This window comes from Melospiza melodia, unplaced genomic scaffold (genome assembly GCF_035770615.1).
Source record: "Melospiza melodia melodia isolate bMelMel2 unplaced genomic scaffold, bMelMel2.pri scaffold_32, whole genome shotgun sequence".
NCBI lineage: Eukaryota > Metazoa > Chordata > Aves > Passeriformes > Passerellidae > Melospiza > Melospiza melodia.
In genome coordinates, this window is record NW_026948638.1 from 4,566,058 (window position 1) to 4,580,911 (window position 14,854).

The 14,854-nt window shown below is 39.6% G+C and overlaps 1 pseudogene; it reads left to right on the top strand.

Annotated features, from left to right (window-relative positions):
* Nucleotides 1-14,617, top strand: part of LOC134434105 (synaptonemal complex protein 1-like) — a 32,727-nt pseudogene extending 18,110 nt beyond the window's left edge.
* Nucleotides 14,618-14,854: the final 237 nt, after the last annotated feature.

The following is a 14,854-nucleotide window of genomic DNA, read 5'->3' on the forward strand; positions in this document are numbered from 1 at the left end:
CCCTCCTGCAGTACGTAGACGACCTCCTAATAGCGACAGTGACGGAGGAAGAATGCATTGAATGGACTATTTCCTTGTTGAATTTCCTGGGTTTAAGTGGATATCGAGTCTCTCAACAGAAAGCACAACTGGTGCAAAAGGAAGTGGTGTACCTGGGATACGAAATCTCCAGAGGACAGCGATCCCTGGGAGCAGCCAGGAAAGAGGCCATCTGCCAGATGCCCAAACCAGAGATGGTGAGAGACCTGCGCGCCTTTCTGGGGATGACAGGTTGGTGTCGGCTATGGATCTATCAGTATGGGATACTCGCTAAACCACTATATGATTTCCTGAAGGAAACCAAGAATGTCCTAGTTTGGACTCCCGAGGCGGAAGGGGCCTTTAAGAGGCTGAAGCGGGAGCTGATGAGAACACCAGCCTTAGGTCTCCCAGATGTGTCAAAACCATTCTGGCTATTTTCCCATGAGCGGCAAGGGATGGCCCTAGGAGTCCTAGCCCAGCAGTTGGGACCACACAAGAGAGCTGTGGCCTACTTCTCCAAGCGATTGGATGAAGTAAGTAAAGGATGGCCAGGCTGTCTGAGGGCAGTGGCCGCAGTGATAATTAACATAGAAGAGGCCAGGAAGCTCACGCTGGGCCAAAAGGTGACTGTGTTAGTATCCCACACTGTGTCAGCCGTGCTGGAACAGAAAGGCAACCATTGGTTGTCGCCTTCCAGATTCTTAAAGTACCAGGCCATTCTGGCTGAATCAGATTATGTAACCATTCAGGTAACTAATATTGTGAACCCAGCTTCATTCTTAGAAGGAAGAGGCCCAGAAGAACCCATCGAGCATGACTGCCTGGAAACAATTGAAGCTGTCTACTCCAGTCGCCCAGATCTCAAAGAAGAGCCGTTCGAAGACGCGGACAACTGGTTTTCAGATGGCAGCAGCTTCGTGAAGCAAGGGGTAAGAATGGCTGGCTATGCAGTCACCACTACAGAAAGGGTAATTGAGTCAAATCCCCTGCCTGCAGGGACTTCAGCTCAAAAGGCAGAGCTGATAGCTCTGACCCGAGCCCTGGAATTAGCAGAGAACATGCAAATTAATATATGGACAGACCCTAAATATGCCTTTTCTGTCGTACATGCTCATGGAGCCATCTGGAAAGAAAGAGGACTGTTGACTACACAAGGAAAAACAGTCAAACATGCGGAAGAGGTTCTGCGACTGCTGGAGGCGGTCCAACTCCCAACGCAGGTGGCCATAATGCATTGCAAGGGGCATTTGAAAGGCAATGCTATTCCAGAAATAGGGAACAGGAAGGCAGATACAGAAGCTAAATTGGCGGCCGCAAGAAATAGGGAAGCGGAAATAGCGGCCCTAATACCAGGGGAGCTGGATATCAATATCCAGCCAGATTACCAAGAATCAGATCATAGATGGATTCAAAGGAATAAGGGCAAAATACTAGAAAATGGTTGGGGTCAATTAGAAACAGGACAGTTAGTGATACCAGGAAACGTGATGTGGCAGTTTGTGAAGGCAGAACATGAGAAGGCCCATTGGGGCCTAGATTCGCTTTACCAATATTTGCAGACCAGAATAGCAGGACCAAAATTATTTACTACTATAAAACACTTTACGTCCCAGTGTGAACGGTGTCTGAAGAACAACCCGAATACAGGAACCAAAGTACACCAAGGAGCCATAAGCCGAGGTAAATTCCCAGGGGAGGTATGGCAAATTGATTTTTCTGAACTCCCAAGAAAAGGGGGGTTTCGGTACTTGTTGGTATTAACTGACACATTTTCTGGGTGGCCTGAAGCATTCCCCTGTAGGACAAATAAGGAAAGAGAGGTAACTAGAGTACTGTTGAATGAAATTATTCCACGGTTTGGGGTACCGAAGAGCATTTCTTCGGATCGAGGTACACATTTCTGTGCAAAAGTAGTGAGAGCAATAAGCAAAGCATTACAAATCAAATGGCAATTGCACACGCCCTACCGTCCACAGGCCAGTGGGCAAGTGGAAAAGATGAATCATCTTATCAAACAGCAAATTGCTAAAATATGCCAAGAGACTAATTTGCAGTGGTATCAAGCTTTGCCTATTGCTCTGCTGAGACTGAGAGTCAAGCCAAGATCGAGGGAGAAGTTAAGTCCTTTTGAAATTCTGTATGGTAGACCTTATGCTATGCAAGTTGTAAATGGGGATGTCATAGACCAGATCGGTAATCAATACATTTATGATTATGTAATTGCGGTGGGGAAACAGTTTGATAAGAATGCTACTGTGATGATCGAGCACCAACCTAAGCAACCTGATTGTAAACTGCATCCGTTTAACCCCGGTGATTGGGTGTATGTTAAGAATCTTTTAGGAAAACCCCTACAAGAAAAGTGGGAGGGACCTTTCCAAGTGCTGCTGACAACCTTCACCGCGGTTCGGATCAAGGAACGACCTACGTGGATCCACTATTCACGGGTCAAGAGAGCTCCGGAAAACAAACAAGAAGAGCTTAAACCTGCCCTAGATGTACAGACTTCTGAGTCAGCTGACTCCGCAGGATCACGTGAGAATCCAACATAAACTAACATTGACTTTGCCAAAACCTTTATCTCTCATAGCAGAATTTAATGCCGAAGCTAGAGCTGCATTGCGTAGCACGCCAATACAGTGGATAGGGTGGGTTGAAACATACAGTCAACAAGGACCTGACCCACAGGACCCTATTCACGATCAGCCGTGTTTTGGGTGTGGGGAAAGAAATTGTGTGGGACTAATTGGATTTCTTTGTGGAGGTTGTGATAGAAAATTTTGGAACGTACAAAGTTGTTTACTGGACCTCCAATGTTATGAGTGTAGCTGCAAAGAAGCAAGGGAAAATGACGACTATTTGGCCTTAGAGAAATTCGCCAACAGACCCATTTTAGAGGCTAGGGAATTGTTTGAAGCTCCCGAACAAATTGTATTAGGGTGGTGCCATTGGAAAGTACACCGCTGGTTACAATATTGTTTGAAACTTAGTCGTTCTAAGGTTTTATCGACCCGCTGCTATTCTTCTGTCCCACGACATCCACTAACAAGTGACCAAATTGGACCCTTTAAAAAACAAAGAGATTTAGACACTGAACTAGAAAAGGTTATTTTACGGGTGGAACAAATTCACATCAAGAAACGAGAGCGCCAAAAGAAACAAAATTGACAGCCAGACATCATGACCCCGACTCCACCTCAAACCTTTACGACTCTGATCATTGGACTCTCGATAAGTATAGCTCTTCCCCAAGACCCTTCCCCAATAGACCCATGGTCTCAGGCACACCAGTGTATCCATCCAGAATTGGGAATGAGGAAACTCTATTTCGAGGTTTATGCCTTACGTAACAACCAGCCATTTCCAAGTGAAACATGGGAGCGGCTCTCCATGGTAGCGAACAAGGGAGACCAGATTCAGGTTGGGTGTCGAGAGCTTGACCCGGTAGAAGGACCGGTAGAAGGAAAAACGAGGCGACTACTATTAACCATTCAACCCTCGAACCCAGACTCTGAAAATGACATAATCACCTATAGTCCAGTGAAGATGGGCAAGCCCACTATTTGGACTCAGCATAAGGGCCCGATTTCATGTCAGTGGGCCGATTTCAGGGGAGATCCACCCGGGTCCCAACCCCGGACCTCGGTAATTTATAGAGAGGATTCGCTTGGGGAACTACGTCCCCAAAACATAACCTATAACCCTCACCCCCTTCTCCATCTTCCGGGAGAAATTGTAGCATCTAGTGGCCCGAAGGAAGGGAAAGCACAGTGTGAGATGGCATTCAGATTAGATCAGGCAATGATGTTCACGTGTGAAAGAGAATCGAAGACACTGAAACAGGGTTCTTTCTTCCCTAAGCGTAATGGTGCATATGAGGTGGGCGTGATCCCATCGGATCCGGATGTAAACTCGACCCAAGAAACCACCCTACCAGTAGAATGTAGAGCAGTACACAACCTAACCTTTATAGGGCCTCAGGTGATAAGAAAATCTAACGAACTAAAATTATTGTTAGACCCCACTTATTCCCTGAAAAAGGTGCAAATGAACATTCACACCGATATTACTTACTTGCAAAAGGATTGCCGACCATTTATACAGCAAAGCCTTAAGGGATGGAATGCATGGTTAGCGACAAGGTCTCATCACAGAAGAACAAAAAGAGATCTAAGTGGGTGGATTGGCACCGGATTTGGCATAGTAAACACAATAGATCAAGAGGTATTAGTAAACAAATTAAGTACCGTCACATCAAGCTTAGGAAAGCTTAAGATGCCCCTCAGTTCATCCATGCTTACATTAGCTGAAACACAATCACTAGTGGTGAAATTACTAACCATGGTAGCAAACCATACTGCAGAGGATTTTGTAAACCTCGCTGACTACACAGGGGAACTTAGCAGAGACATTGCACTCGCTATCCAATGCTCTCAGACGCAACAATGGGTGCAATCAGTAGCGGCAGGAATAATGAGAGAAGGAACGTCAGGTATATTACCTCAAGAAATAAGGGAAACGATATTAAAGGACAATCATACTACACAATTTGAGAGGGACCATCAGGCTTGGTGGCAGTTAGTGAACTTTACTTATGAGCCTCAACAGGAACACATTGAAGCTTATGTCCTCACCATTAGTGCGGCAGAGGAAAGAGCTATCTTTCCCATCCTCACTCTAGGGACAATACACCAAGATGCCATTGTCAGGCCGATAAACCATAACGTCTGGGCCAGTTATGATTACACCAAAAATAGGTGGCAATCGGTTAGCACAGAAGCATGTATCCCTAGAGGACAATTAGGCTATGTTTGCGAAAATGCTGTGGTAGAAGCCGAAGATTTATGCTTGGATGCTGAAAATAGTGTATGTACCTTAGAAATGCTTCCGCATGATAGAACACAATCACAAGTTTACTATATAGGAAATGGGTGTGCTTGCGTAAGGACGGCTTGTGACAACGTCACTATAGATAATTGCCAAGAAGAGACTAACAATACTAACTTTTGTGTATGCAACTTTGCCAAGATCGTAGGTTGTGATTTTCATTACACTGTCCCAATAACTACCCAACAGCTAATTAACGCAAATTTCAACCTATATCAAGAAATACCGAAATTACAAATAGGGATGGACGTCAAGATTCTCAAAGCAATGCTTGCACACCCTGAAGTGAAGAAATTGGTGCAAAAGGTGAATCAAACAACTAAACGAATGGTATGGCAGATAGAACACAATTCAGAAAGAATAAAGAATGTCCTGACTGAAGTAGAACAAGTAGGCCAGCATCACTGGTGGGACATCTTTACAGGATATTCCCCAACAGCTACACAGGTCTTCCATTACCTGGTGCACCCAATGCTAATAGTAATTGTAGCTTTGTTATTACTAACTCTTACAAACATTTGTTTGTGGTGGAGACTAAGGAGCATAATGAAAAGGACCCAAATGATTTGGGCAATGGTACGAGCCTATCAGCGTCCTGTGGGACCAGAACTTGACGAAAGAATTCGTAAGTTACAAGAAAAAGGGGGGAAATGAAGCCCTAAAGCAGATAGCCTTCCAGAAATAATGGGTTAAAACATGGAATGAGAGGCATGTAAAGAAGGGCCTAGCACTAGAACACACGGAGAAAGCACAGCACTAGGAAAACAGAGCAACAAATTAGATAAGAGGTAGAGCATCATGACAGGGGAAGAGACAGGTATAGGAGAAACTAATGGGCTAAGCAGGTTTAGAGCCAGCAATGTTGAAATGACACTAAGGGTTTTGCCAAGCCACGGGATCTAAGCCAAATACACCGGGAATTGACCAAATTAGGAAAGGAGTTCAAAAGTTTAAAGAGGAAGACTCATCGGAAAGACCCCGTCTAGGATGAAGGCAACAGGAACGACCACCTGAAGATTCCCCAAAAGAGATGTCTCCACCTACGCTCCGCCCACGCTCCGCCTACACCACGCCCCATATGAATATGCATGATTATGTATCTGATCTGATGTAATCCTATACCCAAAATTGTGTATAAGGCTTGCTTTTGCTATGTGAACTGAGAAATCCATTTTGTGATTTCTCCGACGCGTCGCTAATAAAAATACCTCCTGCTTAATTGACTTAAGTTGAGTCTGATTAGGCAGTCACTCTGCCTGTTTGGGGCAAAATTTGGTATCATACACTTGTGAACAAGGCAGGTCAGTGTGCTTTGGATGTCTTTGAGGTTTTTAAGAAGTCACTTTGAATTTTATTTCTTTGCTGACACATGGGTCTTTATTTAGGATAGTAAGAAAAAAGAAGAAAATACAAAGCAGTTAGTTGAAAACTTAGAAGAGGCAAATAGCCAGCTAAGGCAAGTAAAAACAAATATTATTAATATTTGATATTGTTAAAGGACTTAAATAATTGGTTGTGTTCATATGCTGCTTTCTGGGATATTTTGATTAATGTTTTTCTAGATTACATAGCTAAACAGAAACTATTCAGAATTGCTGTTGGCCAAGTAGAAATTTTCTCAGATTAGAAATACCAATTGCTACAGGAACAATGTTTGCCATCATTTTGTATTACATTGTAGGAGCTGCCTTGTTTTGCATTAGACATCTCAGGTGTGAAGGAAATTCAAATGGAAGCTGAAGGTTATGGATTAAACGTGACAAGGCAAAACTGGATCAGAGTTACTCTCTGTATCCTCCCCAGTTCAACAGACAGGCAGCTCCCATGTTTCACAGCTGCATTGCAATAGTCCAGGTCAGGATGTATTTTCCTTGGGTTCCTGGAACATCTTTTCCTACTTAAAAGAAGTATGGACAGTTCACATATTGACTTACTGGGCATGTTGCTGCATTTTAAGAACATTTTCATTGAGCAGCTTATTAAGTTCCCATCAACATTAGCAGCTCTTTTTAGAAAATAAAATATGGGTTTATTAGTAGTACTGAAAATAAGTTAAAAACAATAAATAAATATTTACTAATGCTTGTTAATTTGGCACTTAGAAATGAACTGGAGTCTTTGAAGGAGAAAATGGCAAAGCCAGGTGAAGAGATGAAAAGTACACTGGATGAAAGAGAAGAAAATGTATGTAATGTGTCAGGAAACTATCTTACAGAACCTGTAGGACAGCATTCAATGTAAAATCTTTGTTGGGGTTTTTTCTGCAAAGCTCTGCCTGGGGGATGTGATCTCTGCCAGAGGTTTCTTCTTTCCCAGCTTCTGCCAGCTGTGCCATTGTGTGTCCCCATGTGAGCCCTGGTATTTCAAAAGACAAGCACAGTCACTGGGATGTTCACTCTGTGCTGGAAGTTTAATATTAAAGATTTATTTGTTTGTTTTCAGGCAAACAGATAACCTGCTTTTGTTTTTTCATATACCCACTCAGTGATGGATGGGCTCTGGATTAGCTTTTTATATGTAGTGTGAGTTTGAGCTTAAATAGATTCAAACATTTTTACTTTTCTTTCTATTGGTTCAAAGCAGCCTGGGGTTTTTAGCAAATTTCAAAATTTCATTGTAAAAGTCAAAGATTTACAATTGTCATTTCAGGTTAAGAGTATTGAAAATGAAACTTCAAGAGAGGAAAAGCCATTGAAGATTCTAGAGAATAATTGGGAAAATTCATTTTTTCATGGATGTAGGGAACTTCATACAAGTGCATTTTTTAAATTGTGAAGATCTTGGGGTTTTTTTCTTCTTCTTTCTTAACTCTATAACCACTAAGGAACTGGTTCACTGCTATTAATTAACATCTTATGGTACTTTATGGCTAAAACTCTGATTATTCTAACATGTCAGCTGGTGTTTCAGTCCCATTGGAACAAACCAGACTGGTGCAAGGGCAGGTTTGAGAACATCTGCAGGAATTGCTCACATAGGGAGCCATTTGTAGAACTTACTAATTCATGTCTGAAATATCTCTTTCAGATGAATAATTTAAAGAAACACATGGAAAATAAAACCAAATGCATTGAAGAGTTGCAGCAGGAGGTGTGTTGAGATTTTAAATGTCACAAATACATAAACACATTATATTTTGGGTTGCCCTTTCAGCAGGTTTGTGTCTGCTGTGATGTCTTTAGATACACCTATGTAATTTAAAAATTCTCCTTTCTTATCCCAACCCTGAGCAAACTAGGGAGTCATCTTAGGGATCACTTAATTTGTTAAATGAGCCTTAATTTGAAAAAAGCAATTACAAAAATAATATCTTTAATAAACTTCTGCTCTTTTTCATTGAGTGCATAGTGTTATTTATGTACTTGTAATGAGTACCTCAGTTACCACTAGTAGAAAAGAATTCTGCACTGGCACAAACTGTAGTAACTTCACTGTAAAAATAAATAACTTGTGGTTTTGGTCATGAACATCTTCACACCTTCTGTCAGCAGCATCTTAGTTTTAATTCCCATTCTGCACCTTATTGGTTATTCCCTGCTGCTGCTCAGGAGGAGCCTTTCTTAAGGCCATGAAGAAATAGTAATTATCACAGAAATTAGCTGAACATTCATTTGTTTGAAGAATTGTTCTGGAACCTGAGCTGCACAACAGCTGAGAGGTATTTGCCCGATGAAAGCTGGAATTTCTTGATGCAGTTGAACCATGACATAATTCTATTAATTTATTAAGATACAGTGCTTGTTTTGTTTAATTTCAACAGAATAAGGTGCTGAAGAAGAAAATTACTGCAGAAAGCAAGAAAAGCAATACTTATGAAGGGAAGGTAGGTTTAAATAACATCATGTAGAAGACAAGGTGAGTGTTTTTAAGTCCCACTGTAAATAATGATAATACTTATTAAATACATTCTGAACTGGTTTTTGGATCTGGGATACAGACTTTGCCAGAATGAGCTCATAGTTTTTAGAAGATGCTTCCATTTTTAATCATTGGGCGCTGACTATTGGACATTTAAGAGATGGATTCACATTGCAATTAATGGTGTTTCCAATCTGTTCCTTTACTTTTTTTTCTTTTGTTGATAGTGGACTGAACAGGGTTCAGCAACCTCATTGTAACAGAAAAGCATTTAAAAGACATATATGTATATGTGTGTGTGTGTATATATATATATATATGTATATATATATGTGTATATATATATATATATATGTGTGTGTGTGTATATATATCTTTTTAGGCTGTTCTTTAAATGTGTTCTGCAGTGGCAATCCCTCTGATGGGAATATTGTGTCCAGCTTTGTGTACTGCACTTGGAGCAAAGTGGACTTTTTTGAGGATATTCATATGATAAACTTAAAAGGAAAAACTGTAATCAAAATGCACTGCTGGGAGAAAAATGTACCATAAAACCTGTGAAAATCTGATACAGATTTACAAGAGAGGGAATAAAATCTCCATCTGCATTTGTTTTTTTCTGAGGCATTCAGAGCATTTAGGGTGACTGCTTAGGGCAGTCTTCCCCATTGTGCTGTTGCCATTGCTCCTTTGAGTATTTTCTAACTCACTTCAGGCCAGAGTTCAACTCTTTATTAAATAAAAAGCTGAACTTTAAATAGGAAACACTTTAATCATATACCTGAAAAGTAACGGTGTTTGTGCTCAAAAATAAGAGGTAAGAAAAAATCATCAACATAGTAATTCCTAAACAAATAACAGCAGCAATTCTGCATTCTCCAAAGGTGAATAAATTGCAGTTAGAGATGGAAAATATGAACAAGCAACATAAGGAAGAAGTTGACATCTATCAAAAAGACATAGAAACAAGAAAAGTAAATGAAAATAAACTTCGTGAAGAGGTGAGAGGTGTTAATTTTTACTGCAATTTAAATTTTTTTAATGTAAAATATTTTTATGAAGCTTTATTGGCCAGACTCCTTGCTCATATTTCAGTCTTATCAACATAAATGGAACTTGTTGTGTTTGCCTGTGAGCAAAGCTTTAGTACATTAGGTGCTGAAGTTGAAGTATTTGAATTTGTCTTTGAAAATCAGAACTCCATTGAAAATTCTTTCTTTCAAGATATAATTCAAAGAAATTCTACCCTTGGTTGCAGTCAGCCCAGTTACATTAGATTATAACTTCTCCCACATTAGGATTTTTCTGTCCACACATTTTTTGATGGCAATGCTAAGAAATGTTAGGGCAGAGTGCTTGAAATGGCCTTTTGGTTTGCAGTGAGCTTGCCTGCCATGGATGTACCTTTGATCTTGCCCATTTTAACAATCTGCAGAAAAGATGAGGGATTTGAAAGGGATCTTAAAAGCAAATGAAGCCCAAGTGAGACTGCAAACTTTGCACCCACAGGGGGAAGAAGAAATTAAGATTTAAAAGAAATATATTGTTATGTTGATGAATGAAATGCAATTTATTACTAACAGGTAGAAAAGATGAGGTTGCTTTGTGAGGAAACTGCAATGATACAGAGAGAAACTGATGCCAGATGTCAGCACAAGATAACTGAGATGATGGCACTGATGGAAAAGCACAAGGTCAGAGATTTTCCTGCTTGCTGTGGTTTGCAAAGTGTGATACCATGTCAATACCATGTTTATAACTTGTGACACCACATTAATGACCTTTCAAAAGCAGAAACAGGCCTGAGTCTGGGAAAAGGAAGCTGAACACATGCTGGACTTTGCATCATCTAAAATCAAATTCATTTGAAGATTTTGAAAAGATTCCTTTGGGAGATAAATTCCATTAATCTGAACTTCTGGGATTTTTAGATTTTTTTAAATTCATGCTTCCTTTGATACCATGTGAATGCAATATTTTTCAGTTTAGTTTACCTTTCTATTCCTCATTTTGCAATATCTTTAGCAGATACATTAATAAAGACGGCACAGCTGGCTCTTAATATCTGCTGAGCAGATATTGCTGCACAGAAATAAAGCACTCTCTGCCAGTCAACAAAATAATACTTGAATTGAGCATTTCCTGTTTTACAGTTTCTGCAGAAGCATCAGTGGATCTTTTCTTTCTGAATCTTAAGGGCCTGGTTTGAAAAAAATGATGTTTTAAGACTGGATACCTCTGTAATTGTAACATTTAGTCACATGTTTTGAGTTTGTTGTTGGTTTGGTTTTTTTAACACAGAATGAATATGATAAAATGATTGAAGAAAAAGATGCAGAGTTAAAAGTATATAAAATGAAACAGCAAAAGCAGTTCTCATCAGAAAGAGCCCTGGTAAGGAGCACTTTGCAATGGTCAATAATTCAGTGAAGGGGCTGATGTCCCTGTGTAGGGGTTTTATACTGGCTAAGTGCAGGCACACACACAAAAAAAACATTCAGTCATTATTCTCTGCTGTAGTTGAGCAGAGGAGGGGAAAGAAAAATTCAAGGACTGAGTTCAGATAAGGATTAGGGGAAAAACACTTTGAGGGTAAAGCAGATTGAAACTTAAATAGTATAAAATAGTTATTATTAATAGAATTAAAAGTGAGTAATGAGAATTAAAATAAACCTTTAAAACACCTTTTTTCCCAATCCCTCCCTCTTGCCCACCGACAGCACAGAGAGACAAAAGATGTGATCTTCAGTCACTCTGTGACTTCTAAAATCTTTTTTCAGTTTGCTTAGAGAGTTTCTTTTCCTGCTGTGCTCTGGGGTCTTTCCCACCACAGACATTCTCTGAGAACTCTTCCAGTGTGCTTTTAATTTTTACCAGTAGCAGTGCCACCCAACCTGCTGCAACAGATCTTATTCTGGGCACTAAAAACTCAAAATGTTTCTAAAAATCATTTGGGGTAGCAGTGTGTTTGTGTCTGCTCCTCCAGATAGTGTGTCATGTTCTGACTCCCCACTTTGAATAGGAAACTTTTGTTTTAAATATTTAGATTGTGCCCTCTCACCCCTGCTCTCCCAAGGGTTATAAGGTATTACCTTGAACACTTATGATCAAATACCTGTTTCTGACAGTGCTTCAGTCTTTGTTAAACAAGCTAAAGCAAAGCTTCAAGTATAGGGCTGAAAAGCAAATAGAATTACCTTGTGTATCTAATGAGTGTCCCTGTTAATTACTGTCTCATCTGGGACTGTTTTCCTTTTTCTGGGCTGTGCAGAGTTAACCCTGTCCTTTATTTAATAGTTTGTAGGAAAATGAGCTGTCATGTTGGAAAAGGAACTGTCCTCCCTTAAGGAACAACTGAAAGCAGAAATGGAAGAAAAGGTGGAGTTTTTTATTCCCTGAGCACTGGGGGTGACAGGTGTGGCCTGGGCTTGTGCTGTGGGAGGAGCTGGGTAAGAAATGAAACTGAACAGAAAAACAGTGACTTTGGAATGCTGGGGTTGTGCCAAATCTGGTCATAGATTTGTGTGAACTTTTAACAGTCTGTGATTATAGATTATATATAAATAAACAAACAACAAAACAAAACTCTCCTTTATTTTAGTTAATTTTAACTAGCTAAAGCAAAAAAGTTCCCTAAACTGTAGGGTTTTTTAGTGACTTTTGAATGCTGAGGTTGTACCAAACCTGGTTATATTTTTATGTGAACTTTGTAACAGTCTGTGATTATAGACTGTGCTCTGTAATGGCAGCAAGAAGATTTTTAACAACTGAATTCAAATAAATATTTTCTTGCTGTCGCATAACTCTTTTGTAGGAGAATCTTGTAAAAGAGCACTCTGGCACTATGATTGCTGAAAGTGAAAAGAAGCACAAGGTAACTTTAACTTTTTAATTGCTTTTAGAATTTTGTAGTATTTATATGTGTACAATCAATTGCAGTGCCATGATAATTTATTTGCATTCAGCAAAAGACACTGGAATGCTTTTGACTTCAAACTTTTTAAATTATAGAAAATACAAACTCATGTTCCTGACTTCTAAACTTTGTTTAGATCTATACAGTGAATCTATTCATGTTAAAAATAGAAACTCTCCAAATTATATTCCTGAAATAAAAAGATAAAAATAAAAAATATGTTCTTCCAAACAGGAAGCCCCTTGGGCAGTCCAACATTGATATTTTATAACTCCTAACAGTGAATTTTTCTTGTTGCATTTTTCTGCCTGTATTTCTTACTTCTCTGTAGATGATTTTTTTCCCCCTGGGATAAGAAGGGATTTTAAAGGGTCACACCATTCCATGGAGATATTAGACAGCAGTGTCTGGAAGGGCTCCCAGTGTGTAATTTTTCTTGCTCAGTTGTTGATTTTTTAATGTCTCTAGAATTGTTTTACTTAGTCTTAAAAGTGTCCATTTGTAAAGGCACTTTTCCTCTATGGAAGAGAAAAAAGCTGATGTAGCTGTAAAAATGGTCAAAGTATCAAAGTAGTCCTGACTGCAGAACTGACCCTTCTTCCCTGTCAGGAGTTCACTTGTGGTTTTCACATTGGAACAATGGAATCCAGCACCATTTTGATGTTATCTGTCTAAAAAAGGACTGCACTGGACCATTCAATGCTTCTCTGTTTAACTTCTAATGAAAAAACTATTTTAAGTAGCACCAATCTTGATGTAGCTATCAATCTTTCTCTGGAAGCCTTTTCCTGCAGTTTTGTTTGTTCCTATTTTCTTTGATGTTTGATAGAGTCCAACGTAGTGGCTACAGTTCAGAATAACCTGAATTTCTGCAGATAAGCACAGAGAACTTAAACACAATGTGCCATGAAACTCAGCTCTTCCATAGCTTCCCCTTCATTCTCCTCATTTGGCAACAAAAATAATATAAAAAATGATATTTCCACCCCTCCCCACTTTGTTTGGGTCTTTGCTCCGTGTTTGGATGGAAAGATCAGAGTTCCACCATTTCTGTCAGGTGAATTCTTGGACATTCACACTGTAAACTGAGTCCTGAGTTTGGCTTTAGATTCCATACTTACCCCATAAAATATAATCTAAAAAGTGAAACATTTTCTTTCCCAGACATGTGTTATACAGACTCCTCCAGTGGATAAAATGCAGAGTGGAAGAAGCACAAACCTGCCTGCAGGGCAGAGCAGCAGGAAAAAGCAGAAAGTGCTTGTGCAGCTGGACACTGAGTCGGACAGCTCTGAGCACACTGACCTCCTGGTAAGAGTCAGAGAACAAATCATGTGCTGAGCAGCTCTTTGTGCTCACTGCTGGGGCTGAGAATGGAAATAAAGAGTTTGGGCTCCCACATTCCAGCCAATATTTATGTGTATATTTTTAATTTATTGGTTCTTTCTGGAATCGTAGTTGTATGTACATAATTAACATTCTTTTTATTAAACTGTTTTGCGTCATAATGACATCTTTTCTTTTTCATAATTTAATATCCTTAGGCAGAAGGAAAAAGTACTTTTAATATAGTGTGACTAAGTAACTTTTAATTTAACTTTCAACTTTTAATTAATTAGAGCATAGTCTCGGAAGAAGAAATGTTTAAAAATTTGTACAAAGATTATCCACAAGCTTCACAATTACATTCCACAGCACCACAAAAGGTATGTTAGCCTTTCCTAAGATTAAACCAAGCAGTTAATCAGATTGTTTACAGAAACTAAAGGATGGCTTTATTTTCCTTCCTAGAGCACAGCTCCATGCAGTGTGAAATCTCCAGGCTCTGCTCTGAAACTCAAAACCATGAGGAGGATGTGCGAGGCGGGCTGGACTGCGCTCTCCAAAACGGACAGGAAAAGGAAAATTAAAGATGCTGTAAAGCTCTTTGCTTAAAATGCAGAAATGCCCAGTGCCCTGACATTGCTTGCAGGGTTGTTTTTCTCTCAGAGTTGCTGCTTTGTTGCGTTTTTCTGTCATACTCAGTGTTAATACTATGTTCATTCCTTTACACATATAAACTTTATAGATCCATAACTGCAACCCCTGCAGAGCATCTTCCACCTTTCCTCCCTTGTGCTGCAAAATGTTGGGACACAAATTAGCCAATTTTAAATTTGGAAATAAATAGAA